The sequence below is a fragment of the Equus caballus genome, chromosome 2, assembly GCF_041296265.1.
Source record: "Equus caballus isolate H_3958 breed thoroughbred chromosome 2, TB-T2T, whole genome shotgun sequence".
Lineage (NCBI taxonomy): Eukaryota > Metazoa > Chordata > Mammalia > Perissodactyla > Equidae > Equus > Equus caballus.
The window spans coordinates 37821816-37848062 of record NC_091685.1 but is presented as its reverse complement, the minus strand read 5'-3'; the positions used below and the strand labels follow the sequence as shown (position 1 = coordinate 37848062).

At 57.6% G+C, this 26247-nt stretch overlaps 1 protein-coding gene and 1 long non-coding RNA gene across 6 annotated transcripts in view; one reads left to right on the top strand and one right to left on the bottom strand.

The window, feature by feature from the left end:
• KAZN (kazrin, periplakin interacting protein) overlaps nucleotides 1-26247 on the top strand; it is a 1019918-nt gene that overhangs the window by 910478 nt on the left and 83193 nt on the right. The gene's annotated exons all lie outside the window — the stretch shown is intronic.
• LOC138921030 (uncharacterized) lies at nucleotides 13602-17433 on the bottom strand. The gene is made up of 5 exons (XR_011433196.1): nucleotides 17308-17433; nucleotides 15974-16168; nucleotides 15695-15835; nucleotides 15130-15435; nucleotides 13602-14080 (listed from the first exon to the last, which is right to left on the bottom strand). It is a non-coding gene; the product is annotated as an uncharacterized lncRNA (long non-coding RNA).

Sequence of the window (26247 nt, the reverse complement as noted above, 5' to 3'; positions counted from 1 at the left end):
AGATGGGGGCTTGTCCTGTGGGTGCAGCGTAATCACAAGGGTCCTTCAGAGCAGAAGAGGCCGCAGTAGAGTCAGAGGCAGAGAAGGTGACGTGACGACAGAACAGAGGCTGGAGGTTCAGTGTGGAGACTCGGCCGCCATGCTGGCTTTGAAGATGGAGGAAGGGGCTGTGATCCAAGGAACGTGCGTGGCTTCTAGAAGCTGGGAAGGCAAGGACTCAGAGTTCCCCCAGAGCCTGCAGAAGGAGCACAGCCCTGCCCACACCTTGATTTTAGGCTCCTGCCACCTATTTCCTACTTCTGACTTCCAAGACTATAAGAGAATAAATTTGCATTGTGTGTGTGTTTTTTTTTTTTTTTGAGAAAGGTTAGCCCTGAGCTAACATCTGCCAATCCTCCTCTTTTTGCTGAGGAAGACTGGCCCTGAGCTAACGTCTGTGCCCATCTTCCTCTACTCTGTATGTGGGACGCCTACCACAACATGGCTTTTGCCAAGCGCTGCCATGTCCGCACCCGGGATCCGAACTGGTGAACCCCGGGCCGCCGAAGCGGAATGTGTGCACTTACCGCTGCACCACCAGGCCAGCCCCTAAATTTGTATTGTTTCAAGCTGCTCCGTTTGTGGTAGTTTGTTACGGCAGGAGTAGGAAACTCACGAGGGCCTCTCATGTGCTTCGCAGCCCTCGATGCTGACCTCCCTCGGTACTCAGCACGCAGCAGGAGACATCTGTTTCCTCTCGGGCTGCCCCCAGCCCCAGCACAGAACAGGCCTCCTCAGCTGGACAAAGCAGATGATTGTTGAGCGTGGGGGAGAAGAAACACCGCCCAGGTGTCCTCTCTCTAGCAGAGGGAATAAGGTCTGTTGGGACCTCTTTCCAGCCTCAGATTGAGTCACCTGCCCGCGACCAAGCTGCTGGGAGGAACTGCGCTTTATTATTTCATTTGCTCGTTCGACAAATGGTCCCTGAAAACTTCCCCACGCTAGGACCCGTGCCCGTGGCTCAGAGAATTCAGAGGCAAATAGGCCCCAGGCCCTGACCTGCCTGGAACGCACAGCGCACTCGGTGCAGGCCGACGGAATGATGTTTTTCTGTGGCCAGACAGGCCTGCAGATAAGCATCTATGCCACAGACATTCCTGCTCTGAAGAATTCTAGGCTGCAGACACTCTCTGAGGCCTTGGGCAGGAGGGGCCACCAGTGTCCTTACTTTCCCAGCAGGTGCAGCCATGCCCCAGCTATCTGCGAGTGTCACCTGGCCTGCAGACAGTGGGGTAGGAGGTGGCCCAAGTGGCTGTGGAATCGAATGCCGTGTCGTCGATGCTGGGAGGACTCTGCCCACCTCTTCCTTGCACACACATCCTTGTGTCCACAGTGCCGTGTGGGTTTGAAAAGCTACTTAACGTTTCCTGTTTCCTTTCCCCCAGCCGCACTGCATTCTTTGTCTCATTCCTTCCATCAGGTGTGTTCATCTGGGCAGCTAATTGCCCTGCATTGATCTGGGTGTTCCTCTCCAGTAAGTCATACATGTGAGGGCACGACCGTGTCTTAGGCCATCTAGCGCGATGGCCCTCGGGGCTGCTGCAGGGGGCCCACCCAGAGCCAGCCGCTCTGTCCCACAGCCCTGATGCAGAACACTCTTACTGGCAAAGCTTAGGGTTCAGTGGAAGCTTCCGGAGAGTTTCAACTCTACCAGTGGAACGTCTTCCTGATTTCCTACTGACTGCTTTTAAATATTGTGAACGGACCCCCCCACAAAGGCCTCCTAGACTCTAAATTTGATCCAGGTGAAAGTAATTTATGGTCAGGTGGAAGAAGTACCCAGAACCTCTGCTGTCCTGTTGCCGCTCTCGGCTGGGCCGTGTGTCTCCAGCAGGTTAGCTGCTTGCCATGGCCCTGGATTCCCATAAAGGGCATGCGTCCTAATGCACAAGTGCTTTTTTCCCTTTAACAATGAATATTTCCTTTGAGAGTAGTTTGAGATTTACGCAAGCATTGCAGAGTCCCTGTGTCAGCATCTTACATACGTGGTACATGGCACAAGGCCTTTCAAGCCACCTCTTGCATCATCTTTGCTGATGTCTCATCGGCCAGAGCAAGTCACTTCACCAGGCCCAGTGTCATGTGGGTGGGGGCTCCGGGAGGCTGTGGCCACAGGGAGGCGGGGCCATTGGCAGCCATTGCTGTGGATCCACTGCACAGAGCATTTTATTTATTTGTTAAAATTTTGTGTGTGTGTGAGGAAAATTCACCCTGAACTAACATCCGTTGCCAACTTCCTCTTTTTTTGCTGAGGAAGATTCGCCCTGAGCTAACATCTGTGCCAATGTTCCTCTACTTTGTGTGTGGGACGCCTCCACAGCATGGCTGATGAGTGAAGTAGGTCCATGCCCGGGATCCAAACCCACAAACTGGGTCCGCCGAATCACAGCGTGGGGAGCTTTAACCGCTCGGCCACAGGGCCGGCCCTGGAGAGCATTTTGAGTAGAATTGTTTCCAGAGTCTGTCCGAGAGTCTGGGGTTCTGTTGACTGATCATCAACACGTTGCAGCCACATTGTCCCTTTTGACTCCAGCTTGTTATTGGGTTTTGTACCTGAGTGACTGATGTCCCCACTCCTCGTCCTCGTCTGGGGTTTGTCACACTGAGCCCTGACTCTCTGCGTGGGCAAGGCAGCCCGTCCAGTCCCCTCCCCTCCCCCCAGGCCCCGTGTCACCTTTCCCGCCTGCCCAGGCCAGAGTCCCCTCCTCACGTTTGCAAACAGCTGCCCTCCGGCTTCTCCTTCAACACTCTGAGTCCGATTCTCAGTAGATCCCATGATGTATTAATGTTGTAATCGTGGAACTCTTGCATTTATCTTGAGAAAATTCAAAAGACTGGTTTGTTTGAAAATATACAGACACGCCCTTGGACTCACCCCCAGCGTACCGGGACCCGGCTCCCCTCCCTGTTGAGAAAGGACCTGTCAACTCCATTTTGTCGTTGGGACGACTGAGGGGTGAGCACGAGGCGGCTCGATTCTGAGTGGTGATCACTTCAGCCGACCATTATTGAGCCCTCGGCACGGGCCCACCACCCTCTGGGCTGCGTTGCCTGCGGGAGCCCATCCATCCTCCCGACAAGCCTTGTTAGGTGGATGGTGTTTGTTAGCCTCAGTTTCCCCGTCTATAAAGTGGGGATGGGAGGGCTTGGGGGTTTTGTCTCAGGTCTCCTGGTTGTAGGTTTTGGAGCCAAGACGTGACCCCCAGTTTGGCTTCCAGACCTCTGCTTTGGCCGGTGCTTCTTTGACTCCCAGGCCTTAGGGGAGTCCTGGCGCCAGAGAGGGAGTGAGGTGGTGAAGGAGCGGATCTGCGTTTGGAAGCACAGTGTTGCTGGGTGTCGCTCAGGCCCCTGGAGGCCCCCGCACGTGTGGATTCATTCCCAACCTTTGCTCTGGAAGTCGTCCCAGGGAATAAAGGCTTCAGGGTGGGTCTCCCGGTTGCACGAGCCGCCAGCCTCTCCTCCCATGCCCCCTCTTTCCCTCTGCAGTTTGGTGGACACACTTTGGCCCCTGGAGATGCCAGTGGGCTCAGCGGCTGCAGACGCCAGATTTAAGGTGCGAGCAAGGGCTGCAGGCCTTGAACCTCTGCTTTTAATTAATCTGTACCTCCCTCCCAGGAGGGGTTGGAGATTGATCTGGCCGAAAGAGGAGAATAGAGCGCGGGGAGAGAAAAGCCAGGCTCTCGAGCTGCTGTCAAAAGGCCGTTATTGCCCGAGACCCCGTTAAATCCTATTGGGAGCCACAGTGGGTCCTTGAGCCCATCCCGTCGTGATGGGTCAAGACATGGCCCTGAACCCGGGGCAGGAAAATGGAAGCCACACTGGCCTCCCTCCTGGGAGGGGAGCTCTGGCGTGAGCTGCGGGGTCCTCCTCAGAGGCGGTGTGGATGCCCACACTCCAGGACGGCCGTGCTCGGCTGGGGCGAGCCCTGGCCCACGGTGCCTATGGACGCAGGGTCAAGTCGGATGGGGCTCGACCGTGACTGCTCAGCCCTGATCGGCTCCCCAGGAGATGCTGTCCTGGCCTCAGGCAGGTGCGTGGGGGGAGCGTCCTTCCTGGAAGAGCTGCCCAGGCTGGTGACCGGTCAGGAGAGGAGGCAACTCTGGGGGCCTGGAGTGAATCACGTGCTGGGGGGTGGGGAGCTGGGTGACACAGGCTCACTCAGTTTAGCAAGCCTTACCCAGGACCTCTGGGGCCAGCCCTGTGCTGAGCCCTCCACACCTCTCATCTGCATGTTATGTTCAGAACAAGCCAACAACGTAGGTGGAGTCAGCCTGACTTTACAGTTGAGGAAACTGAGGCTCTGAGAAGGTCGTACACCCTGCCACTCTGTGTTTGAATTTTAAGTCCCAAGCCTCACAAGGCACCAGTGTTAGTTTTTGATCAGTAGAAATCTCTTCAGCGTTAATAAAGTCTTATCCAGAATTCTCACTTATTCATTCAACAAACACTTGTTGAGGTCCTACTATTTGCCAGGCATTGTTCTGGTCCCTTAGGGTCTATCTGTGAGAAAAAAGACAAGAGATCTGTTTCTCGCGGGGCTTACGTTTGAGAAGGGTATGCCAGTTCCTACTGCTGTGTAACGAACTGTCCCCACGTCTCAGTGCCATTTTTCTTACGGCTCCTGATTCTGTGTCAGGGACTTGGCAGGGCCTGGCTGGGCGCTTCTTCCGTTCCGCGTGGTGTCAGCGGCGGCCCCTCAGTGCTGTTCCACGGGGGAGCCCAAGATGGCCTCCCTCACACGTCCCATGCCCTGGGGGATGCCTGGGCTCGGCTGGGACCGGCAGCCACAGCACCCATTGGTGGCCCCTCCAGCGCGAAGTCAGACGTCCTACCTGGAGGCTCAGGGCTCCCACAGAGGGTTCCAGGAAACCCAGGTGCCAGCTGCAGGCTTCTCGTGGCCTGACCTCAGACGTCCCTTAGCGTCACTTCTGCCACATTCTGTCGGTGACAGGCCTGCCAGAGGGCCAGGCAGACTCCACACTATGAAAAGCTTGTGGGGTGGGAGATACCACTCTGTCCATCTTTGCAAAAATACCATCTGCCCCAGAGGGGAGGGAGAAGCCGACAGTGAACACGGCGGAAACGAAACCGTCTGCGTTGGGAGATGGTAATACTGCGGGAACGTAGACATTTTCCACTGAGCAGGATGTGACCAGCCTGTCCACTCCCGGGTCTTTACTCACCTAGGAAATAGACACCCAACAAAGGCTTGTACAAGTGGCCGTGGCAGCTTTACCTGGAACAGCCCGCGTGTCCCTCGACAGATGAGTGACATACAGACTGGACGTCCTACCGCTGATCCTCCTCAGCTGTAAGGCGGCAGGCTTGATACGCCAACATGGGGGGCTCGAGGTGATGACACTGAGGGACAGAGTGCAGAGAGAACAACTACATCCCTTGTGATTGCATTGAGCTGCAACCCTAGAAAACGAAAGCGGATCTGCAGGGTCAGAAAGACGAGCGGTTGCCTGGGGTGGGGGAGGGGGGGAGCACAGTTTCCCAGGGGAGAGGAGACGTCTGGGGTGATGGCTGCGTTTGCTATCTTGATCGTGGTGATGGGTGTTCAGGTGTGTGCTCATGTCAGACCATAGCAAATGGCGGCACTTTAAATACATGCAGTTTATGATGTCATTTTTAATCAATGAAGCTGTTTTTAAAAGCGGGTGAGTGGTTTAGGAGCTGTGAGGCTGGGGCGTTTTGGGGTGGGGAGCATTTTCAGCACCCCGCAGGCCACATCACTCAGCTTTGTCTCCCTGCCCTGCGTGCTGGCCTCAGTGGGTCACAGGGGACCCAGCCCCTGGTGGGCAGAGTCCTCAAGGCCAGGCTGGCATGCTGGCCAGCGGCAGGGACGTGGCGGACGAGAAGACTGCAGGGCCCCGTCCTATCGGGGTCCCAGTGCCCCTGGTTTCTGGGGTCACATTCCAGGAACAGCTAGAGCCCAGAGAGTTCTGGAGCTGCATGTGCTGTGGCCTGGACTTCCAGCCCAGCTCCTTAAATAGTTCCGACCGTGTGGACAGGCCTTCGTGCCCAGGGCCTGATGTGGTGGCAGCAAAGGACCAGAGGCATTTTTTGGCACTGAGCTAAAAACTCAGAACAGTTTAGAAAGGAACATTCTGATTCAGCCTGGGGCCAGGTACTCTGGTAGAGAAATGGTGGAGGTTAAAACCCAATGGCTCCATAATATTTTTAAAAATAACATTTATATTTAATGTACATATAATTAACATGATGAGATATGTATATTTATTGAATTTTTTATGGGCCAGGAATGCGTGGGCTGTAATTCCTATGAATTGTCCCAGATAATCCTCCCCATTTTCCCGATGAGAAGATTGAGAGACAGAGTGACTGGCTGGCAGGTGGAATTTAACCCAAGGAGGGTGCACCTGGCTCTGGGAGCTGTGTGCTCCAGCCACTCCCCTCACGGCCCCTTGGGGCGCCTGCTGCTGTTTGTTGAAGTGTTCACGGGTGTTTTAATGATGAATCATTTGTGGTGTGGATCTCGGGGACAGGCTGGGCCTGCGACTCAGAGGCCGTGGGGCACGTCGGAGTCAGGAGTCCAGGGCTCTCTGTCGGTGTTGCCCCAACCTCTGCAGCCCTCATCTGGAAAATGAGGGTTGAGCTGCGTGTTTGCAGGAGCCCTGACTGATGCACCACCAGCAGCATCCTCAGGATGAAGGGAAAATAGCTATGCAGGGGGGTCACCCAACCTCTGAGAAAGCCCAGCACCCCGGCTGACTGCAGAAGTGGTAATAGAGTAGGACGTCACTGAGTCACACCAGCTGGGCCTCTGCTTGCCCCAGGGCCTACCACCATCACCCCAGCCCAGAGAGAAACCTCAGGACCTACACCCCACTGCCCGACCCAGTAGCCCTGAGCCTGCTGACCTTTGCAGCCCCTGGAGTCCAGTGAAGTCACTCGTGCACGAGCTCCAGGCCTTAAAGATCCAGAAAATTGCTTTGATTCAGGCCTTGCCAGCAGAGCATGGTGCCCAGGGAAAGAAAGGTCTGAGCAGGAACCTGTGGGCTTAGGCAGGAGGAGAAGGATGGCCCAGGACCAGTCGATGTCCCTGACCCCTGCCAAGTCCCAGAAGAGGCTGGACCATGTTTCTCTCAGTCCATTTTGCTCCTTAGCTACCCTGGAGGCAGGGCCCAGCTAGACGGCTGTATGAGCGCTGACCGGCTGTATGAGCGCTGACCGTCTGGTGCCAGTAACCCTTCTCTCGACCTCGCAGTGCTCAGCACCGGTCTCAGCACGTGGCTGGGTGCTTAAAGCCTGGGCCTGAGGTGCAGACGTGAGATGGAAAACGTGGCGGCTCCAGGACTGTCACAGTCAGGTCTGAGCGCGTTGTCTCTGCGTCTCCGTGACTGTGCCCGTTCCTGCCACCGAGCAGCAAGCAAGGCTGGGGAAGGGGCACAGAGCAGAGCCGGGACAGGTGCTGGGCCCTCAGGGCTGGCACCCAGTAGGTGCTCAGGAAGTGGGTGAAGAGCAGAGGGAGGGCCCCCACCCCACGTGTGGGTGCCTCCGGTCTGTGGAAGATTCTGGAAGATCCTCTTGCTTGGGTGGCGTCCCCCAACCTGGCCTTTCTAGTTCCGTGACCTGCTGGTGCCATCCTAAGCACTGTCTCCTGCCACCCCTGGACTGCGTCGTGCTCCTCTGCTCCTGAGTCATCTGGGGAATCTGTGCACCTGCCGAGGCGCGGCTGGCAGCGGGGTCAGTGGAGAGCAAGGAAGAGTGCACGCCTTTCCCTCTTCCTCACACTGCATTCCTCAGGTGACTACAGATTGGGGGAGAGTTGCTTCTTTCGGGGGCAAAACAGGATGGGATGGGCCTGGTGGCACTCAGGGGAGAGAGGGGCCAGGGGCTCCTGCCCGTCCCGCCAGAGCAGGGCCGTTTTCTGCCTGGAGGTCCCAGAGGAGGGTGGTTCCAGAGATCTGCCACAGAGGCTAAAGGCCCCCACACTGACCAGGACTATTCGGGGCTGGCTCCATGTCGCCCTGCCGGCCCCAGGCCTTGCGCCCGCTCCCCAGGGCAGGGCTGAGTGCCGTCCAGTGTCACTGAAGCCTCGCGCCTGCTGTGAAGGGTGTGTCGGCATCTTAAGGGCAGCGTTTCTGTTCCAGGCAGAGCGTCTGCCCAAGGGCTGCTCGCTTCCACCGTTCCCAGCTGAGACCCGTTCTTGCCAGGACCTCTTTGTCCCCTTGGGTGATGGGCATTGCGGGCAGGGCCTGAGTCAGAATGATTCTTCGAGATCTTCATGGTGCAGAACGTGTGGGTGAGCATCTTTTCTGGAGTTTGGGGCTGCAGAGCCCTGTGGATGTGGGTGGGAGGGAGACTCTTTCGAGGCCTCTTAGAGGCAGCGGGTCCAGATGGGGAGCAGAGAGAACCGGCGGGTTGGTGACGTTGTGCTGGATGTCTGGGTTGTCAAAGCACCTGGAAACTGGATTGATGAGGTGTGGGGGGCAGGGTAGAGGGGCGTGATCTCACAGGTGCTGTGTCCCCTCTTCAGGAGAAGTTGGTAAACAGTCCCTCCTTCACCTTTTTGGGGCTCTTCCATGCCCCCCCATGACGCCCCTGGAGGTGGTCTTCTTTTTTTGGGTGTCTCTTCATCTGAGAGGGTTTCTTCTTCCTGTTCTTCGGGCATTCCAATCCCCAGGCTGCCTGCACTTATGGGGCAGTTTCCCGGTGGTGATTGGGGGCCACAGAACGTGCTGGCGTTTATGCGGGCTCAAGGCTCTGCATGCCCTGGGGGCTGCGTGGGAGTGTGCGGGGCGTTGCTCCCCTCTAAGTGTGAGGGCATTCCCAACAGAGGTGGGCTTTCCGAGCTGCTCCTGGGAGGGGACTATGATGCCAAGGCACGGTGGCCTCTATTGCTGTTCAGTTTCTTAATAGTAAATGGAAAAGAGGATGAATAATTTGGGGGTGGGAGATGTAAGGAGAGGGCGCTGGCCCCAAATAGGGGAGCTTCATCTCTGCCATGTGACACTCTGCGTGGGTGCGAGGAGCGGGCCCAGCAGGGGTCTCCCTGTTCAAACCAAGCAATGAGGACACACTGACGCTGGAGGGGAAGGTGCCCTCTGTGGCTCTGGGCTCAGCCCGGCTTCTCAGGAAAGAAATGAAGATGGCAGAGAGCAGCCTTTGCTGAACACCTGCAATGAGCCGGCAACCGGAAAAGCAGCAGGGGCTGGTGTGAGCCTCCCCTCCATCCTCCAGGATCGTTTCTCTCCTTCCTTTTCTACACGTGGAGAGCAGCGGCTCAGAGAAGTCACGTGATGTGCCCAAGGTCATGTGGGTGGCAGAGTCAGGGCCAGGCCTGGGGTCCTCTCCCCTGGAACTTGAGCAAGTTGCTCAACCTCTCTGTCCCCCTGGGGATCACAGTAGCACCTACCCCGTAGTTGTGAGGATTAAGTGACATGATTTGTGAAAGAGGTTAGCACAGTAAGTACCTATTTATGAAATACCAGCTGCCGTTATTTTATTATTATTCTTTTACTAAACTCAGAGTGACCATATAATTTATTGTCCAAAGTGGGAGAGTTTTGCAAGAGAAAGAGGGCCTGTTAAAAGTTGTGCTGGGATGAGAGGAATAAACTGGGGCTGTCCCGGACGGACAGGATCTGTAGCCCTTGACCGACAGGCAGGATCTGAGCTGGCGGACAGGTGTCAGGCAGGCACTGCAGGTCAGGGGATGGCACGAGCAAAGATGTGGAGGCTGGATGCTCATGGTGTACACAGGTGACCATGAGGTGGCCATGGGGTCCGCCTGTCCCGCAGGACGGGAGGCATTTCAGCTGTCCACCTGCGCCTTTCCTGCTGCTGCCGGCTCAGCCGCATGCCCTGAGACCGCCCGCCTGCCCGCCCAGCAGCGTGATTTACAAGGCACCACAGGCCACTCCTTTCTTTATGAACCTGGGAAAGACACAATCTTTACCGTAACAGAGGCACAGGGCGTCTCGGAACCCGTTCCGAGGTGCGGTCGATGGGAGGGAGCAGAGGCGGAGAAGGCAGCCATTCAGTCACGGGCGCATCTCCACTTGACACTGGCGGCACAGAGCTTTCGCATGGAGCTTCGGGAGGAAAGTGAAGGGAGGTGGGGCAGCCAGAGGAGGCTCCTGGCTCCTGGCCTCCAGGGCTCCTGGGTGAGTCTCACAAGAGCGTGTCATGCCTTGACAGGGCGGCGTTTCCAGGCAGCTGTCGTGTTCACCCACATGGCCCCTGTGTCTCCCAGGGGAGCATGGTGTTCCTGGAGGGGTCAGGTTCCCAGAAGGGCCAGAGCCGCCTCCCCTGTGGAACAGTGCGATCTGAGAGATGCTGGAGAAGACCCTCCTTCCCCAGGGAGAGAGGGAAAGTAGCCGGGAGCTGGAGGCCACGCTCTGGCGGGGAGTGACGTGCCGTAGCTATGCCAGGAGCTGGACCAGACCTGCATGCTAACTCTCAACCCTGCGTGCTTACCGGCGTTCCTCACTTTTTATGTCTCCATTCCTGAAACAGATTTCTAAATTTTTTTGGTGGGATCTTGACTAGAGCAGTTCTGTAGGTAAAAGATCTTAGCTCAAGAAGTAGAACCCTGTCACTAACCTGTGGGTTGTAAATGCATATTGGGTTGTAAATGTCAGTGGGTCTCCCACTAACCTATATGGAGTCTTTGTGCAAATTAGAAAAAGGCACATAGACAGATTAAGAAAAGGTGCCCCATCACAGTGAACACAGTCCCACTGACCTGTAGCTTGATGACCAGTGGCATCTGTGTGTGACTGCGTCTCTGGGGGGTTCAGCCCTGTTGCAGCGTTTGGTAAGGGAACAGAGAGGAGCATCTCTTTCAGGTGGCTGCAGCCCTACGTTAATCTGCACAACCTGACAAACAGAACACCATCTAGATTTCAGCCCCACTCAGCTCACCTACCAGATACTTTTAGGCAGTGCCCAAGCTGTGTGACTGTCTATGGCAGCCCTGGGTACGAGTCGTGGCCATCTTGGCCGATTGTGATTGGCCTAAGGAGCAATTCCCTCTCGATTTTGTCTTAAGAATTTTAGGATAGAACAGGTGCAGCAACGCGTTTTTACTGAGTTTTATACCAAGCCCTGACTTTGTTCAGATATGCCCCAGGTATGCTCTCCCATCTAGGTGCCTTTCTCACTTAGAGAAAGTAAGAAGGGAAGTGTCTGTTGGAAGGAACTTATCCTGGTCAGCCAGCTTGGGTCTAGAATGGGGTACCCCCTGGAGGGAGTTAACATTTATTGACCACCTGCTGTGTGCAAGGCTCTCTGCTTACATGATCCCCTTTAATACTCATAGCTAGCCTGTGAGATGGGTCCTGTTATCACCCCAACTTTACAAATGAGGTCATTGAGGCCCCGGGGGAAGGAACCTGCACCAGACACGCAGCTGGTTGGTGGTGGAGCCGGGACTGGCACTCGGACGCGGCCCTCCTAACCATCATACCGTAAAGACCATACACCTGTCTGTTGACACCCGAAGTCTCTGAGCCGCTCAGATGCAGCCTTTGGTGAAGGTGGGCAGGCGCAGGCTTGGGAGGATGGGCCAGGGCTCCCCACTTGTCCCCCCTGGGCCAGGGCTGCTGTTTTCAGCATCCTGAGACCTAGAAGGAGTCCCTGGCACTGGGGCCGGCCAGGTGCTGGTGACCATGCAGTGGCTGGGGCACCAGAGCACCGTGCTGGGCATCTCACCACCTGAATTTTCAGCGACATCTTCCTGAGGCTCGAGGGCCTCGCATGGGACATGCAGGTACTGACGGAGGAAAAAGAAGTCCCGATTAGTGACAACAGCCCACACGTACCTGGTCCGGCCCCCTGCCCTCAGCCTCCTGCTCGGAGCCCTGTTGAAGGGGTTCCTGGCCTGTCGGGGAGCCTGGAGCTCGTCTGTGGTCATCGGATCAAAGGCCAGCACTCTGCTTCTGCTGGTTGAAGGCAGCCGGGGCCCCTTTACTCCAGCAACGAGAAGGTGTGTTTCTGAGGTTTCTCTGGACACCCAGGCCCCACTTCCCCACCCACAGGTGTCAGAGCTTCATTGTGAGCGTCGTTTGTTCCTGCTGGGTGGCCGGCTGAGATGCCCAGCTTAGCACCTTCAGGACGAGCCCTGGGCTTGACCCCAGGGCCAGAGCCTTGGTCCCAGGGCTGACAGTGGATGCAGCAGATGAAGACGGTTATTGAAAATGCAAATTAAAGCAACCCTGAGATTTCACTGCTCTCCTGTCAGATTGGCAAAAGTCCAAAATGACACTGGCTCTCTCGGCGAGCCTGTAGGGAGTAGCACTCTTGAACGGGGTTGGTGGGGAGGCAGAATGGCGGGCCCCGGGGAGGCACGTGAGGGTCTAGCTGGCACATCATGTGTGGCTTCACCCTCTGACCCCACCGTGCACGCCTAGGGATTTGCCCTGAGGGCAGAGCGTCACAACGCAAAACAAGTGACTCTGCGCCCCACGGAGACACTGGAAGGCTCCAGAGAACAAAAAAGCAGGGGACAGATCTTGCAGTTTTTATAGTAGATTTGGTGACAGTGCTCTTGGTGTAATAATTCTGGAGTGATTTTTTTAATGCAGAGTAGAGCAAATGAGTAAATCTACACTGTCAGGTACCAGGGTTCTCCCTGTGGGAAAAGGGGATGTGGGGTCGGGGCAGGTGTTGGTTGGAGTCTGGGCATCGATATGCTCTTTTGATTTTATGTGTATGTGTCTGTCCATCTATCTGTCTGTCTGTCTGATTTATGAGTTGTAACCACGGGTCGAGTGAAGAAGCTGTGACCCCCAGGAGCACTGTGCACACCTCGTGCCCACGGCTCCCGGCTTCTCAGTCCGTGAGGAGCAGCCAGGGCTCCTCAGACAAATGGGGGATTCCAGGTGTGGGGCCGTGGGAAGTACCCAGGTGTGGCCAGAGCATCTCGTCATTCTGGAAAGCAAGGATGCGTTCAAAGACAGATGGGTCAGAAAGACCCAGGCACTGGCTCGAAGGGGCTCATGCTGATGAAGGTGGCACAGTTTGAACACCCAAAAGAAGAATGAGTGACACAGATTGTTAAAACGGGGGAACAAGGGGAAAAGATAGACGCTGGTTAATAAATGTAGAATTAATTAGAAAATCACCAGGAAGGGACTGACTGCCATTATGGGCGTCCTGATCCGATGCACTGAGACCACAGGATCCCCTACAGATTAGGTGGACTGGGGGCAGGGCAGCTTCGAGGTCATGGAGACCCACAGAAGGCAGAGGGACCCTCCTCCATTTAAGCAGAATCAGGAGCCTCGACAGTTCACGGCAGCGCATGACCCTGGGATCCTGGCATCCTGGCTGGGGGGTGAAGAACCCACAGACGCAGTTGTGGGGACGCGTGAATACGGACCACACGTTAGATGACATTATTGCATCCATGATAACGCAGAATAAAGCGCATCAGGAGCGGGCTGTGGAGACCGTGGCGCTCAGGCTCTGGCCGCTTCCCAGCCCCACCATGCATTGTGCGCTTCACCAGGACACGCCCTACGCTGGCGTTGCGTGGGGAACAGATGTTAATCCTCGTTCGCAGATGGGAACTCGTGACAGTGATATTATTTCTCTTTATGAGTATTTTAATATTAAAGCAGCAAATCCCAGAAAGGGCTGAGCCGCAGCTCTCCTTGGTTGGCGCGTTCCAGGCGGTCCCGCCGGCCTGCTTGGTGCCAGGCTGGGCAAGTGCCACTGAAGGGACAGGCGGCCTCTCGTGCAGCAGAGGTGGCTCGAGCACGGGACCCCGGTCCCTCCTTGAGTGGGGCTCGAAGGACCTCAGGGATAACCCGACATTGCCTTATTTTGATGTTATTTTAGGAAAGTGGAGCTCACCTCAGAATCTGAGTAAAGGGCTCGGCTGTGTGCTGGGGGTGGGGGCTCCGAGGGGCCCCAGCTGTCCATCTCCACAGAGGCTGGCCTGGGGGACACTGGGCCCCGAGTGTGTTGCCTGCATTCACAGCTGAGTCGTCGGTAGGTCCTGAATCAGCAGTGGCCGCTGCTACTTGCCCTGTTCAGCGTCATCAAATGCATGGGAGCAGACACTCTGCCAGGTAGTGGAAACAAAGAGAGTCATTCATTCCAGAAATATCGATTGACCCCTGGCCAAATGCCAGGCCCAGGGCTAGGTGCTGAGGGTGTGGTGGAGAACAGAACAGGCTCTGCGCCTCCTCCCAGCCCAGCATCAATTAGTAACAAATTAGTGCACAGATGAGGAAAAGAGAAGATAGTCGCACACGCCATGAAGGAGTGAAATGGGGAGGCGTGGAAGACGGGGACCCTTGGCATGCGGTGGCCAGAGCACGCCTCTCTGGAGCAGGGACTTTGACCCAAGACGTGGGAAGGAGGCAGCTGTGTATGCCTGGGGGATGGAGGCAGCTGGTGGAGGTGGAGGGAGGACGGGGAGGGAGCGGGAGACAGAGGAGGGGCAGCCATGGTGGGGCTGTGCGTCCCGGGAGGAGCTGGGGTTTTATTACACGCATGGCAGGATGCACTGGTTTTGAGCAGAGAAGCGGCTCAGTCTGATCTGCATTTTGAAGCAGCCCCTCTGCTGCTGCATTGAGAATAGGATGGGGGCTGGGGGGCGGAGGAGACTGTCACAGTCCTCCAGCAGGACCGGTGGGAGAATCCACGGGACTCGGCGGCAGATGAGATGTGAGAGAGAAGAGAGGGCAAATTGCAGGGAGGGGCTGGGGCACCTGTGCAGGGCAGTTCCTCCTCCAGCCTGCAGGCACCAGGGAGCCATTGCAGGCGTTAGGCAGGGAGTGGTGACATCAGATTGGGGTTTAGGAAGCCTGGGGTGTAGCGTGGAAACGGGATCCAGCCCTGAGCAGGAAGGCCTGGGCCAGGGAGGAGGCGGGCGGTGAAGGGGGGTGGTCTTCCCCGCAGAGGGTGCGCTGCACAGGGGACCTGTTTTCTCCTCACGTTTGGCCTCAGGCTCCCTGCGCGGGGGCCCTGCACCGTCACCCCCTCTCCTCCTCCTCTTGGCTTCCTGCCTGCCCACCTGCCTGTGAGCCGAGGAGGAATGGTCCCCTCCCCTGCGGGACCCCAGCCCAGGCCGAGGCAGCATTCCCACGGCTTCTCGGTCCTGCCTACCTGCTCACTGGCGGCTGGGGCAGAGCCGGGACTGGCTTCAGGAGTGAGGGCTGCCTGGAGCTCTGCCTGCCCAGCTGGCTGGAGGGAATTGGGATTAAAAGCCAGCAACTGCACTGGGAGTCATGACACACAGCACTCAGACGTGGCATCCCAAAGCCAGGAGATCCAGTGACCCGGGGTTGCATTCCATCCGGACGCCGTGCCGAGTGGATCTGTAAATCTGTCCTGGCATGCCGGGGTTATCCCCCTTCCGGCCATGCCTGTTTGGGGCACAGCTCAGCACCAGAGGCTGAAGTGGGTCTGGCCCTGGGAAGTAGGGAGCGGGTGTCAGGAAAGCCTGGCTGCAGCCGCTGCTCCCAGGGCTTCTGGGCCCTGCAGCTCTGGGCACACTGGGACCACCGGCCCCGGAGCCTCCTGGCCTGCAGCTCTGGGTATACTGGGACCACTGCCCCCGGGGCCTCCTGGCCCTGCAGCTCTGGGCACACTGGGACCACCGCCCCCAGGGCCTCCTGGCCTGCAGCTCTTGGCACCCTGGGACCACTGACTCTGGGGACTCCTCCCTCACCTGGGCTCTTGGGGTCCCTGCACGTGACCCTGCTAGGCAGTTCCTTTTGCCACTCCTGCCACACTCTCCACCGCCACCTTCACAGGTATGTGCTGAGGCCCAGCTGCAGGTGCCAAGGCGACCGTGGTTTCCTTTCATCACCTGGAACAGGAACAGTGAGCCTTCCTGGGGTTTTGCGTGCACGCCTGCGCGCCCGGGCTCAGGGCAGCGCTGCTCGGCGTTTCTGCATGACTCCGGGTCACTCTGGGAACATACAGTTGCATGTATTTTTGTTTTCACCTGTTTCTCTTTCCCTCCTCTCAGGCGTGGACTGTCACTCATCTGTTGTCATTGGGTCTTCTCTCGGCGTGGATGGAGGCAGTTCTGTGTGGGGGTCGGGGTCAGGGGTGCAGGGTTCAGGTGCTGGCTCCAGTGTACAGTATCTGTGGGACCTCGGGCCAGTCCCTTAGCCCCTCTGATGATCAGTTTATTCATCTGCAAAGTGGGGTGATAGTAGGACCTTCCTGGTAAAGGGGTGTGAGGACTGACTCCTGTCACTTCAGTCAGCTCCCCTGGGCACGGGCAGCCCCCAGGACTGAAGTGACACCCTCGGGACTTTGTCACCCACCCTGCCACACTTCAGACCCAGCACGGAGCAGGCCACGGGCCACCAAGGCCACCGCTGCTCAGCAATAGTGCTTAGCACAGGGACTTCTCTTTGGGCGGCAGGAGGGGCTGAGTCCTTAGGGAAAGGGGGCGCATGGGCCTTGTCACTTGACCCTAGAAGGGTCCGGCTGGCTGGGAGGGCAGCTGCCTGGCAGGAGGGGAGTCTCTGCAGTCGTGTGTCTTTAAGGTGAGACCAGAGCTCCATGTGTTCCCTCAGGTACATTCCTCCTCAGGTGAGCTGGGACCTCCCAGGATCCCCGGAGGTGCCAGCACTGGGCTGGGCCCTGTCTGTCCTGTTTGGCAACCAGGAAACCTCTGCCCATGGGGGTCCCTGCAGGGTCTGGCTGGCATCTGCTGCTCCCCATCTCGATTCCATCAGACCAGGAGCCCAGGGGACAGTCTCCCAGGGCTGTGCCTCTGTCCCCATATCTTTGCGGTCAGAAAGGCTGGGACAGCGCGCATGCGCACACCAGCTGCACGGGGAACGACGCAGGGGCTGGTAGAAGGGGCTACATGGGGCTCTTCTCTGTTCTCCAGTTCTGCTCCTTCTCACTTGCTCCTCATTTTCTGCCTTCAGCCATTCTTGCAGAACGCCCCTCTTGCTGGAAGCCTCTCCCGTTCAGCCCAGGCGCCTTTGAGTTTTATTTATCTTCGTTTGTTCCAGGCTGTAAAACTGGTGACCCGCAGATATGTTGTCTTGAGCCTGCATGCTGCTTTTTAAATTTCTGAATGTCGGAAACTATTCACGGTCTGCATTTCAACCTTCTCGTGGAAAACAAGTGGGTCTGGCCGCCCTCCACCCGTGCTGCCCCGGGTCAGCGGTCAGCTGGAGCTGAGAGCTGGCTGCCCCTACAGACGGCTCATGCCACCCTCGGCCCTCCACCACCCGCCCAGGCCCTCCCTCCAGGCCCCTCTAGGTGCTGGTGTCTGTCCCCATGCACCAACCGTCTGTACCCCGTGCTTCCAACCTGAGAATGCCCGTCAGCGTCCCGTCTCCTCCTGAGAGCAGAAGTGGCTCAACCCTCTGCGTCTCTGATCCCAGCTCCACACCCCGGACAGTGTCCAGTGCCTGTGATGTGGTGGGGGGAGCTTTTCTCCCCTTTACCTTGAAACCACGTCCTTCTCTCGCCCGGTCCTGGCCTCCATCCATCTCTCTTACTCCCAGGCACCGCCCTCCGTCCAGACTGGCCAGCGCTGTGACTCACACCTTCCCTTTGGCTCCTGGGTCCCTTCTCTGGCAGCTGGGTTTTAACACACCGGGTGTGTGGCTGCATCACCAGTGTGTCCTCAGGACCCAGCTCAGGGCCTGGCCTGTGGTGGGGGATGCAGGAATGGAGAGTGCGTGGATGAGATGTTGAGATATCTACCAGGTCACCCCCACACCCGCCCTGAGGCTCAGAGAGAGACAGAGACGCCCTCCCGGACCACGTCGCCTTGGGGTGGGCAGAGGTCTTGTAGCAACGCGCTTCGTGGCCGGCCCTCTAAGGGCATGCATACCAGCCAGGGGGCTGCTGGCGAGGGGCTGCTCACCAGCCGGGTCTGTGCACTTCCTCCGAGTCAGCCTCCCTCCCGCCCCCCTCCCCTGGTCCCCGGAGGAAGGGCTGATCTTCCCAGAGACCTGCCACTTGCAGGGAGAAAGGCATCACGGGAGCCTCACCACCCGCCCCACCCCGGGTGCCCCAGGGCCTTGCGTGTGGTGCACTGGGAGGGAGGTGCATTTGCCTGTGTGACCTGGCACCCGTCTCCCTGGCTGACCCCCCCTCCCCAAGCTTGCTGTCACACAGTCCTGTCTGTTCCTCAGATGCCCTAAGGCCATCCGTTCCTGGGGGCCTTTTCGATTTGCTGATCCCTTGGCCCAGAATGTTCTTCGCCAGCATTCCCTGCTTCCTGGAGTGCCTGGCTGCTGTCCTTCATGGTCTCAGTTTAAATGTCACCTGTGCAGAGGGGTCCTTGGTGCTGCTTCTCCCAGGGAGACGCGTCATGCGCCCCCCGCCCCTCCCGTCATTCTCAGTGTCAGCTTCAGGCGGTCGGTTCTCTTCCTAGTGGAGGTCACAGTTCCTGACTGTTTTCTGTGTTTGGGCTCCTGGATATTTGCTGTCAGCTGCGGGAGGGCAGAGCGGTCGTGTCTGACGTACTTCTGCTCTGTGCCCAGCAGCCAGCACGCGGTTAGAGTGTGGTGGGTTCTCGGTGAAGCTGTGCTGAAGAATGAACAGGGAAGAGAAGGGCACTCACGGATCAGGAGCAGACTGATCGCCTCTGAGGACGTAGCACCAGGGCCTGGGCCAGGAGTTGGCGCAGGGCCCAGAGCCTTGTGGACGGACCAGGACCCCAGGCACCGGGGGTCCACTGCGGCTTCACAGAGCAAGGGCCTCAGGCACACCTGATCAAATTCCAGCTCAGCCACGAAGTGGCTGTGTGGCTTTGGGCAAGTTACTTAACCTCTCTCAGCTCCAGCTTCCTCGTCTATGAAATGGGTGTGGTACCTTCCGACTCACAGGGGTTATTAATGCGATAATGAGTGTAAGGTGTTTGGGAATAGCATCTGGACACGCCAAGCACACAGCAAATTATTTAGTGAGCCTGATTTTAAGTGTGTTTGGTTTGGAGTGAGAGAGACAGGAAGTAGAAATGTGGGTCTGTGCTTGGGAACAAAGTAAGGCTTGGCTACACTCCGACTCTTTTCCTCTGTCCTCCTTGTTCCCCCGAGGACAGCAACTGTCACAGACGCGCCTCAGCCAGCGTGGGGCAGAGTGGCAGGTGGGCACTGCTCTGCTGCTGGTTGATGTTTTTGTGGGTTTTTGGGTAAAAGATGCTGTAAAGATTGGCATGCAGGGTGGGATTAAAGATTGGGGATTATCGGGTGTGGGGGCGTGGGCCCTCTGCTCCTTCTCCCCGTATCAGCCCAAAGGTGAGTAAGGGTGTTGCCAACTTGTCTACTTCCGACAGCCAGAGAGAGCCGGCCCAGGGCACGGGGTCTGCGGGTGGGGTGGAGAGCTCGGGGGCCGAGGTGGGCCGGGGGTGCAGCTTCCTCTGGCCGTGGTGCTGTTCCAGCCCCAACACTCTACCTGAATTAACACGTGAAATCCTCATGACACCCCATGAGGCAGGCACTCTTATTGGCTCCACTTTACAGATGAGGAAACTGAGGCACAGGGAGGCAAAAAGCCCCAGCTTGGTAGAGCCTGGATTCAGGGTGCTGGGCTAAAGGACTTGCACTTTCAACCACCTTGCCATCCTGCTGGGAGCGACAGTCGGCAAGTATGTGTCAAGTTCTCGTGTTGAACCTAGTGGCAGTTTGGGTGGTAAAGTACAAAGGATGGTCTTAGAGTCAGATGGACCTGGCTGGAATCGCGGGTCTTACTGCTGTGTGACTTTAGGCAAGTCACTTCACCTCTCTGAGCCTTCACTTTACCATTAGGACAATGGAGATAAAGATGCCTCCTTTGCAGGGTTGTTCAGAACATGGACAAGGATAGCATGCAAAGGCCCCCCACCCCCGCGAGGTGCCCCACAAGTGTTTGTTTACTCCTTTTTTCCAGGATTTCCTCCCATCCTGAGCCTTCAGCTCCAGGCATTGGCCCCCGTCCAGAGCCTGACCTTGGCCTTGAGTTCCACGAGGACTTCGGAAATGGCTTTGGCAGCCCCGGCGTAGGGAGCCGCCGCGGTCCGCCTGCAGATCAGAGTCTGCCGGTGCCCCTTGCCAGGCCTTTCATGTTGTTGCCTTATTTCACAAGAGCCCCGGTGTTTGTTTAGCAATGGCGTGGTATTTTTAGAACTTAAAAGTAATTCCGCTCTTCGAGGAATGAGCTTGTGGATGCAGTCGCAGCCAGAGCCAGGCCTGGATTGGAGGCGTGTGGGCGTGCTGCCCTGGACCCCTCCATCCTGCACCCTGCTCCCCTCGGGCCTTTCCGTTGGATGTGGGCACCCTCAGCCTGCCCTGTCCAGCTCGACTCCTTCCTGCCCTCTGGTCTAGGTCGTGGGGGGGCCGGCGGACATATACTCAACAGTCCTAGCATGTGGGAGGCTGCACAGTGGCCCCCAGCGATGTCCACATTCTCATCTCTGGGACCTGTGCAAATGTTGCCTTGTGTGGAAGGAGGGACTTCACAGAAGGGGTTGAGGCTCTTGAGATGGGAGATTGTCCTGGGTTATCCGGTTTTGGGTAGAATAGGTTTTAGCCAGAAAACCTATTTCGGACTCTGACCTCCAGAACTGTAAGAGAATAAGTGTGTGCTGTTTTAAGCCACTGCGGGTGTGGTCATTGCTGCCACACCCATGGGAGCCGATACACATCCCAGTGTCCCCCTCCCTCCCTTCGAGCTGGGGGGCGCGCCGAGCCCCTGTGATGCGTCCGTGAGACAGGGTGTGTTCCTCCTGGGGTTCCTGGGAGAACTGATGAGGGGACCCGGCCCAGCCCTGGCGTGTGGGGAGCCTGGAAATATCACACAGTCGTCACCCGCAGAGCCTCGGGGTCGGGCTGGGAGCCGCACAGTGGCCGTGTGCTTGGATCAACGTCCCAGAAACCTGGATTCAAACTCCAGCTTCACCAAACTCAGCGAAGTTTTCCAGTGAAGTTTGGCAAAGTTGCTTGTGCCCCTGGCCTCAGTTTCCTCATCTGGAAGAGGGGAGGACAGTGACCCCAGAACTGTGAGCGGATGCACGCAGAGCGCGTGGCACAAGCCTGACCCACAGCTGCTGGCTGAACGGAGCCGCTGCCCTGGTTTGGTCGGCTGCTCCAGCTTCTCTCTGCCCCGAGCTCGGCCACGCGCCTCCTTCCACAGCTGGAGGGCTCCCAGGCTCCTGGGTCGACTCTGCTGGACGTGGCATTTTTCCCACGATGTTCATTGTACCAGAGGACCTGAGGACCACTCTGTCCCACCGGCAGGCGATGTAGGGTGGGAAGTGGTTTCTTCTGCTGGTAGCCCACTCGGTCCTACAAAGCTGGAATCCTAACCAACTGCCGTGGTGGGCGCCGTTCCTCCTCCCGGCTGAGGCCTGCGGAGGCCGCGGTGACACATCTGTCAGAGGTGTGGGAGGAGAGAGGCCCAGAAATGGGTCTCAGATGTTCCCTGTCCCGGCCAAGACTCGCTGTCGTGTTTGTGAGGACGCAGGATGTCCAAAGGGCGTCCAGATGGGTTCAGTCAGGTTTGTAGAGAGAAATCTGTGTGCTGACGCTGTCGCCTGGTCGATTCAGGCAGCAGCCGGCAGGTCTGCAGCCACGGAGGCGAGGGCACGTGGTGGCCTCGGGCTCCGAGCTTCTCGTGTCCTGCAGAGGACAGCGTTAGGGTTGGGAGTGGAATCCAACTGCCCGGGTTAAAGCCGAGCTTGGCCAGTTGCTCTCTGAATGACTTGACTTCCTGGAGCCTGTTTCCCCATCCATCAGCCTCGCATCATCATCATCTTCCTCTGACACATCTGGAGCCCTTACTAGAGCCAGGCACTGTCCTGAGTTCTCTGGATGGATGTTAACTCTGAATCCTCACCATAAATCCCGCGAGGTGGGGGTTCTGGTCCCCCAGGTGAGGGAGGGGCATGGGGGCGGGGAGGAAAGTGCCCAGGGCCACCCCCCAGGCAGGGGCAGGGCTGGGATTTGGACTCAGTTGCTGGCGCTCATTAGACTCGCACCCCCTCCCTGGGGGATAACGTGGGGTGGCCGAGCCCCTCCAGACCTTTTCTGGACGATGCGTGTAAAATGCGAAGCATGGTCCCTGGATCTCAGGAACTGCTCAGGACCTGTTTCCGCTTCCGTTATCCAGACGAGCAGAGGGGCCTGCCACTTGCGTTTGGGGGCCTGGGTCAAATCCGTTCTAACGTCGGAGGGCCGTGAGTGATGGTGGTGGTGGTGTCGTGGTCCACAAGTCGAGACTCATCTGATCGTGTGCTTTCCATGATGTGCAGGGTGTTCATTCTGTGTCAATTACACCTCAGTAGAGCGATCTTTAAAAAATACGGCAGAAGTTAATCAGCAGAACAGAAATCCATTCTGCCCAGTGCCCTGCCCGGTGGCGCCAAAGGACGGCCCCCTTTTTAGGTTGCTTTTCAGGCAGTGTCCTCTAAGCTCAAGTTCTAGCATGAAAGGGGCTGGGGAGATGGGAGGGGAGGGTCCTTTGTCCTGGATGTTGCCTGCATGTCACAGCGTTGGGCTCTCCTGGTCTCAGCTCAGGATCAGCACGCACGCGCATGTGCACACGCACACACACACACAAACACTCCCCTTGGTAGTGGGATCATGTTCCCGCAGGTGTGTTTTGTGAACAACGCACCTGCCTGCTGCACAGGCTCCGTTACGTAGAAGCGATGTTCACCCCTGCACCCAGGTGTCACCCTCGGTGTCCCCCACCCCGGGCTGCCCTAGGAGCTGCCTCTTTCATGGCCCGTGTCCTGCGTTACGCCTTGGCTGGTGGCGTCAGCTCACAGGTGTCGAGCCCGGGTTCCCGGCCCTGCCGGGACAAGAATGAAGCCAGGCCACCTTCTCCTTCTCGCCCTTCAAGGACATTTCCTCTAAGGCTCTGTGTTCTAGGCACTGTGGAAGGGCCAGGTGGACCTGGGACCAAGACACAGCTCAGCGGGGTGGACGGGCCGGGGGCCAGTGTCCAGACTTGGCGCTGTGTGACCCTGAGTTACTCCCTCAGCCCAGATGAGAGCGCCCCGAATTTTGTCAGTTCCGACATACGCATTTTCGCAGAGTTTGATTGGCACTGTTTTTCTTTCCTTGCCCCCTGAAGTGTGGCTGCATCTTATCCCTGCCAGCCTCCTGGATCTGAGGACATGCGCTGTGGGAGGCCTGGGCTGTGTGCACATAGGAACATGTAGAGGAAAGAATACGACTCCAGAACCCATGGCCGTGGTCCTCGTCCCAGCTCTGCCGCTTTCTGGCTGTTGCGGTCCAGACGAGTGACATGACCTCTGAGAACTTCCGTTTCCCCACCTGTAAACCGGGAACAGTCAAGTGTACTGTGAGTTGGTTCGTAATTCGATGAGCTGAGGTCTGGGAGCCCTGGCCCAGGGCTGGGCGTCTAGCTGGTGTTTGGTCCCTTTGCTCGCCATCCTTAGGAGGATGACGCTGTATCTCCTTGAAGTCCGTCTCCAGGGAAACTAAGTCTGAGGTGCTTCCAGCATTGCTCTTTATGGCGTCCAAGTCACTCCGACCTTGTGCCTCGGTTTCATCATCTGTAAAATGGGTGTAATCATAGTACCTCCCAGCTGGAGTGGCTGGCACTTCAAACCTGCTTGCTGGGGGCGTGTGCCAGGCACTCATGGATCCAGGGCTCCGTCTTGCTGTTATTCATGGTGATTGTTCTCCTGAGCTGTGGATGCAGACTGAGTGGGTCCAGATCACTCCCTTGAGACCTTGCAGCCTCCTACATGGTGAGGAGGGGGATGTGGGAGCCGGGCCCAGCCTGGGGACACGAGGCACCAGGGCCCACCCTGAGTCCAGCGCATGGGACAGTCTCAATGTATCTTACAGGTGCACCTTAATTATTTAAAACCATTATTGGTCACACCCGTGCTTTCATCTGTCCTACACATTTTGCTTTTGCAGGTTGCTGGGCATGTGCCCAACCCCTAGGGGTCCAGTGTCTGCGCTATAGGCATGGGCAGGTGCCATCTGTCGGGGCTGTGTCCCTCCTTCCCCCCGACTCTGCCCCACTTTCCCTGGGCCCCCAATTAGCCGGTCATCGCACCCCTTCCTGGTTCCTCCCTAGTTTAAACTTCAGCCTAAAGAGGGTTGGTGTTTGTGCCACAGTGCCAGGAAACCAGTGCCCCGCTGTCTTGTCCCTTCTGCAGTGGGACAGACGTCTCGGTGACCCCGGTGGCGCTTGCATTTCTCGTTTTCCCTGTGCTTTACCGTGCGGCTGCGCTCCGGCGCATATCCACGGGACGGGTCTTGGCATGGCTGGAGGATTGGAGGTCTGAACCTTGAGCCCCGGCCCGCGAGCTGGGCTGAGATGGGTTCCACTGCCAGGAGACTAGGGTGCTGCTGTGCTCTGCCAAACCCACCCACCAGCCAGCTCGGGGGGTCCCAGGGAACTCTTCCTGGGTACAAACCAAAGCCAAACACTTTCGAGTTTACAAAACACTTGCATCCAGCATCTTGTTTAAAGGAAAGCGGATTCCTGCAGCCGGGAATGAGCCTGGAGGGGGTCGGCCCCGGCGTTGTGGGCCTCGGGAGGTTCAAGTTGGGTCTAACCACCTGCAGAGGTTAGCTGGTGACCTCTCAGGTGCCCTCAGGTCAGAGCTGCTTAGTCAACACCGATTGGATTGGACTGGACGTGAGCAAGAAAGACCTGGGCTGGGCAGGTCAGACTGTGCAGAGCTGCCCCCCAGGGAAGGGTGGGTCTTTCTCTTTCCTTTCCTGTCTATTTCATCCCCTCCCCAGGGCTGACTGCCCAGGTGTCACTGCTAAAGGCCCAGGGGGGTTGGCTAAAGAGTGAGGGCAGTGATGGTCATTCACTCCTTCATTCCGCATCTTTATGGAGCCCCGACTGTGTGCCAGGCACAGTCCCAGGTGCTGAGGACACAGCAGTTACTAAAACAGCAGTCCCTGCCATCATGGAGATGGCATTCTAGACAGGGTGCAGAGGAGACAACAGACGAGGTCACTGGCTGAAATAGATGGTCTGGTGGGTGATACTCAGTGCCAAGGAGAAGCAGCAGGGAGGAGGGGCAGGAGTGGCCAGGGATTGCAGTTCTAGAAGCTTCCAGGGAAGGAACGATGTCACTAATAACAACAGCAATAGCTGTGTTTGCTCACTGCCTTCTGGAGGCCAGGCCCTGTGAGTAACTTGACTGACACTCCCGTCGCCCTGGTAGCACCCTGGGGGTTCCTTGGGGAGGCTGGGCAGCGTGTGGGGACCAGACACTGGGCGGTGGGCTCGGAGCACAGCCCTCCTGTCCCAGCATTGCCTCAGGCCTGCTGCCTACGTTATCCTGCAGACGGCACCAGCCCCCGGCTGTGGATGGGAAGGGCAGGAGCACCCGCCTCCACCTCCGGGGGTCGCTGTGAGGATTAAGTGAGTTAATGCGTAATGCTCACAACCCTTCGCACACGCCCATACGTGGTAACTGCCTTTATTAGTATAATTAGCCCCATTTGCTGTGGAGAAAACGCACTAGTGAGCTATAGAACCCGGATTTGAACCCAGAGCTGGCGCTCCAAATCCGGCGGGTTTTTCTCAGAGCTAGCAACCCCAGGAGGCCTAGACATCACGGTCCCAGGTTACAGATGAGAACATCGAGGCACGGGGTACCCAGCCAGGAAGAGCGAAAGTACGCTTTGAGCCGAGGGCTCTCTCGGGCGTCCCTGCTACCCAGGCCGCCTGCGTGTGGACTCACAGGGGGCAACTTGGAGGTCACCAGGGGCCCGGGCACGGCTCTGTTTGGACACAAGGCGGCAGGCCGGGTGGTGGGAGCCTCCCTCCCCAGCCCCCGCTTCTACTCTGACGGAAGGTCTGTCGCCCGCCTGCCTTCACAGCCGGATAGTGGATATTATGAAGCAGAGGAGGCTGGGAGCACAGCGCACCCCTCCTTTTGCGCACGTTACCGCTTGCTGACAAATCTGACGGCCGCCGTCCACTCCACTCCTCGGCTTCGATTTGCACACAAAGTTCTTTCCCTGATAGATTCATCAGTTCGTCGCATCTCCCGTGGGCACAATGGGCAGCACAGGACGGGAGCCGGTGTCCTGCCTCCGTGCAGAGGTGGCCCTTGCGAGCAGGCCTGGCCGGCGAGGGCCCCTCTGGCCAGGTTCTGGGGCAGAGGAGGCACCTCCTCCCTCCTTCCCGTTTTGATAAAAGAACCGTTTGGCCCGTGCGGCTCAGTGAGGATCTGGGAGCCCTGGTCGTCTGACTCTGTGGCCTGCGGAAGCCATAGCTGCTTTCCCGGAGGCTCAGCCGAAGCGCGTCACT